Source organism: Chenopodium album, chromosome 9, assembly GCF_948465745.1.
Source record: "Chenopodium album chromosome 9, dcCheAlbu1.1, whole genome shotgun sequence".
NCBI lineage: Eukaryota > Viridiplantae > Streptophyta > Magnoliopsida > Caryophyllales > Amaranthaceae > Chenopodium > Chenopodium album.
Window position 1 is genome coordinate 48,016,794 of NC_137842.1, and position 5,705 is coordinate 48,022,498.

The window sequence follows — 5,705 nt, forward strand, 5'->3', positions numbered from 1 at the left end:
AAAAATCGAAGCGGTAGTGCAAAGACATATGAAAGAAAGATTACCTCCTAGACGGCGTCGTCCCAACGACATGTAGCCGCATTCCTCATCCGGACGAGCTGGCTCCGGAAGGCATTTATACATCGTGCCATCGCCGAAACCACCTCGCGCGAGAACTTTCAAAGAAATAAGTCAGTAAACATGCATAATATATATGGACAAAAGTTGCAAATAAATAAGCTTACCCGAGTCTGGTGGCGAGGAATCGACCGCTCTACGAAGCGCTCGTCCTTGGGAGCCGGAGGAATCATCTCCTCAATCGGCCCGTACGTCCCTTGGTAATGGATAGACATACGGGGTGGCACGAACTCAGCAGCATCGTCCTGATAAAGCAAAACAAAGTCAGTAAACCATTACTTGGGGGGCTACTTAACGAAAGATAAAAGCTGAAAAATCATACCGCCACATCCTCTGCCGGTACAGGAATTGGAGCGAACAACGACATTAGCTCCTCAGCATAGCATCGCCTAGGGATCGTGCAAGATCGCCAAGGGGTACCAGCTCCCTCTAACATGCTCAACAACCTCGCAGCGTTAAACATGTGACGTGGTGGAGGAGCAGGAACGAGAAAAACATCGGAGGAATGCTGTCTAGCAACCCTCTCCCCCAGGTATGTGATCGCTCCGTAAGTCCCCAGGAAATAGCGACGCTCAGCAGAATATTGTGCGGCTAACCCAGGGACTGCCAAGCCAACCCATTGCTGGTACACCACCTCAGGCTCCTGCAAAGAGCATCAATCAGGCAAGGATCTGTCTAGAGCCTCACAAAATGGCAAATAAGAAAGAATCGTACCTCGATAATCCAGTCTCGGACATACGCAGTGGACATCCCCACACGGCGGCTGCCCCAAGAAGCACTCACTGGAAACCCGCGCGGCGACGGTCTTGCCGGCGCAGCAGAAGGGAAGTACTTGTAGAACCAGATCTACAAGGAGTTAAAATTATAAGCAAGTGCTAGCTAAAGTGTAGAGCTAAACTTTATAAGGAATAATGTTTACCTCTACGACCCTCCAAAAGCTGGACAAAGCAACATTCGTCCCAAGGACCGGTGTCGACACGAGTCCCTCAACGCACGAATGAAGTCAGCGTAGACCAAGCTGGCCCAGTCATAAGTCCCGATCCAGTGTAGATTGCGGATAGTAGGAAGGTAGTAAAGCAGCGCCCTACTACCCTTGTCAGGGGAGAACGTCCTTGACAACAAAATAAGCGCAAAGATGCGCACCCCCTGCTCTCAGGTGGTCGCATCATCATCGAAAGTCGCTGCCAGAGTCGAGCGGCGAATCCCCCTAACACTGAACTAAGACGACTCGACCTCAGCTCGGGCCCAAATGGTAATCGGCCCCAACAACTCCTCGACCTCGGGGGAAAAGACGTCGATCCCACTGTCGAATGGTAGTGGCACAGAGCCGAACTCCAGTCCTATGATGAGACTGAAGTCAGTAGGAGTGACCATCATCTCACCCTAGGGAAAGTGGAAAGTGTTGGTAGTGTCCCAGAAGAACTCCACTAGAACACGCACTACGTGGTGACCCCGCTGGAGGCAACCATCGCCTCGGAGATCTCAAACAACGCAGCAAGATCGCAAGACTCCCATAGGAGTCTCGTCTTAACGTCCCTGGCAATGTACATCTTGTACAGGTCGCCTAAACCGTCACAGCCGGAGCCATGACAACGCATCCTCCCAACGGTGATGACCTGTCTCACCCTCTAAGAAATGTGGTAGACAGGGGCAAAGAACAGGGTCCGCTCATCCCACTCGGGGAGTCGACCAAGTGAAGTGGATGGTGTGGCGTCGTCCTCCACGGGCTCATGCTCCCGTCGAGTGTCTCGGGACCGTGAACCAGAGCCTTGCTGTCTAGCCATGCTACATTGTGCAGAGTTATCATAAATTAAGGTTCTATAGTATCTAAGGTTCGCATAGCCGCATGATACTATATATATTCGCAAAAAACAGAGAACGTAGTACTAAAACAGAGCAAATTCAAGCATAAACGTCATTTTTCAAGTAATCAAACAATTTCTTGCAGTACTATAGTAATTATTGTGACATATTGGACAAGAATTGCTAGCAAAAACATCAAGAACAAGTCACATTACATTCCCGGCCTTAATAGGTCCAACAATGGCAATTTGCTCATTTCTTCACCAAATTGAGTCAAACAAGTCTCAAATTACTCCAAGGCAATATATCAACATAATAAAGCAATTTCATGGCATAAAATTTAATAAATAAAGAGAATTAAGCATTCTAAATTTCGAAATTTCATGAAATTCGAATATAAACATGTGCAAAATTCATAAAAACCAGTGTGAGTTTGAAGAAAACTTACATAGATCGGGAAAATGGAAGAAAAGAGCTTTGATTTGCAACAAATTTGAGTGAATTCGGTTGATAAACGAGAAAGAACGAAGCAAATGAAGTTTTCCGATTTTTCGAGCAAGGCACGGCGAACAAAACAGCGAAAATGAAGAAGAAAGGGGTATTTAAGGAAAATCCCGTTCTAGCGCCAAGCGCTAGGCTTTGGCGTAAAAAATTAGGCTTGGCAACTGCCGGCAATCCTAGCGCCTGACGCTAAGGCCAGTTATGTGGCGCTAATGCTTTTTCAGCGGCGCCAGAACACTCAGCAACTCATCGGGGTTGTTCTACCTTTTGCAATATATTTTGGGTTCCTTGGTACGCTAGTTAGCCCCTCTAAGCAATTTGACATGATTTTTAGTAATCGGCTTGATTGCACAAAGTAATCGACTTGATGAAAGATCGTCTCACTTAGCTTAAAGCGCATAAGCATTGGCTCATTAACAAAAGGCACCAACATAGTGGTTCATTCGCCAAAGGCACCGACGTACAGGTTCAAAGCAACAAAAGCGCCGACGTACAGGCATAGTGGGAGCAAAGTTCAAGCGAGCTTTTAAAGATCGACAAGCGAAGATCTTCGGTAATTTCCTTTGGAAAATTATCGCAACAAATGAGGATAGCTTCAAGCGAGGATATCTTCGACGTCATTCCCTAGATTGTGGAGATTTGTCACAAACAACTGAAGGCAATTTCAAGCGAGGTTGTCTTCGACCATATTCCCTTAGACGTGGAAGATGGTCATAAAGCGGAAGAGGATTGTTTCAAGCAAAATAATCTTCGGTAGTATTCCCTTGGACGTGGAATATTATCAATACGGATGAGGATTGTTTCAAGTGAAGCAATTTTCGATGGTATTCCCTTAGACGTGGAATATTATCAAAGCGGGAGAGGATCGTTTCAGGAGAAGCAGTCTTCTATATTGGAAGCAGTTACAAGCGTAGCAGTTTTCAAGCGGGATGACATTCTCTTGGCAGAAGGTCATTAAAATAACAGTAAAGCAGCAGCAAATCGGTTACTTTCAGAGACGTGTGCTCGACGGTGCAAGATACGCGTTTCTTAACTCTTTTATCTGTTTAACTAATGCTAGTTTGCAGGTATCGGCGTTACAAGAGTGATTTAGGATCACAGAACGTTCTGAATCATTCTCCGTCCCTATCGATACTTTGACTTTTGTTTTCGAAACTTGTGTTTCTCAAAACTCAGTCAAAGTAGGGGCTTCTGTAGACACCCATTTGTGTCTCCCCAAAACCAAACCCAGTGATGAGTACCATTCACGTCGAATCATAATCGAATGAAGTGAAAGTGTAGAAAGTCTAGTGTTGCGGATAGTTTTAATTTCTTTTCTCTTCTCTCTGTTTTTGAAAACTTATTTTATGAAAATAGTCAATCCAGTTTGGTTGGTCCATGATATGGGTCCAATAGTAGTGTAGTTGGATGGGGCTTGACAAGAGCTTTCCAACGATATATTATAAGCCCAATTCCGATGAATATTGAGGAAGTTATGACCAAATTAGCAAACTGGGCCCGTTTTGAGCCTTATATGCGGCCCAATGATCTAGGGGAGGGCCTAATATGATTTATCATTCCTAATGCAATTAGGAATGGTTTTAGTCTTCTAGATTCTTCTAGAAGGTTCTTTTCATTCCTAATTCAATTAGCATTGATAAATTGACTTTTGTTGACTTTTCAGAGTTTTAATTAAAATCAAAGAGCATTTATGAGGAAAATACGATTTTATCCTCATGTATGTCAATTGTTATCTGATTTTAAGGAAACGCGTGAATTTCCAGGTTAGCGCCAAACGCCAGCTGTGGCGCCTAGCGCCAGGGTCAGCGTCTGGCGCCAATAGCCAGTGTTGGCGCCAACCTTGTTTCATGTGCGCCAGACTCTATTTTGATATTTTTATCTTTTTTGGCTGATTTTCTTTATAAATAACGTCGTAAAAACTCCGTTTTCATTCACCTACAACCAGTTTTTCATTCACAATCATCAATTCTCTCTTATTCTCTTTAATAATCATTCACCCACTCTCATCAAGATTCTCTTGATTATTTTCTCTCTCTCTCTTTTTCTAAACCAACTTTTCTCAAATACAAAAATTCCGCATTCATTAGATCTAGAAACACCTAGCCATATTCGAAGTTGCCTTCACCCTATACGTGAAAGGTTTAATTTCTGAGGGTTTGGTCCCAAATCTCTCTTTCCATTATTTAATTTAATTGTTTTGATTATTATTTTCCTTGAAGTTACTAACATGTGTATTTTGCTATTAGAAAGAGGTACGAGGCATCCAAGTAAGTACTTTAATGGTTTTTATTGATGTTATGATGTAGAATCATGGTTAGATTGTTATTTTGATTCCTAGTATCATGTCTAGGGTAACTTTAATATCAAATATGATTATTACGATGCTTCTTATGTTCTTCCTAATATTTATGATTGTTAGTATCATGTTAGGTTTAAAGGTTTGATTTTTGATATTTAGTGACATGCTAGGGTTTGTTATTAATCTTGTTAGTATCATGCCTAGGATCTTGCTATTATTATGCTTTAACATGAATATTATTATGATTAATATGATTGTTATTATGATGACTATTGTTTTGATTATTATCATGATTATTCTTTATGATTTATGATTATAATTGTTATAATTATTATTTTTATGATGATTATTTTGTTGCTTGATTATATTTATTTTTATTGCTTGATCACGCCTTTATTGCATGTTTAAAGGGAATTAGTACTTGTAATCACGCTTGATAAGATAATTAATAATCTTGTTAGGGTTAATATCATGTTTTGGGAAAAGGTTTTAATATCAAATATGATTGTTATGATGCTTCCTATGTTCTTCCTAATACTTATGATTGTTAGTATCATGTTAGGGTTAAAGGTTTGATTTATTATATTTAGTGACATTCTAGGGTTTGTTATTAATCTAGTTAGTATCATGCCTAGGATCTTGCTATTATTATGCTTTAACAAGATTATTATTATGATTAATATGATTGTTATTATGGTGATTATTGTTTTGATTATTATCATGATTATTCTTTATGATTTATGATTATAATTGTTATAATTATTATTTTGATGATGATTATTGTTGAAGCTTATAAGTTTTGATGATGATGAACTTAAACTAAAGCAAACTCAACTAAAGGTTTACAAGTGTTTAAGTACAGGAGAAATGGACCTTGGTGAAGGAAGAACATCCTGTATTATGAAGACTTAAAGAACCTTTAAAGAGTTAATCAATAGAAGAGTTCTCTAACAAGAACTAAATTCCTTAACAGGAATGTTCCCTA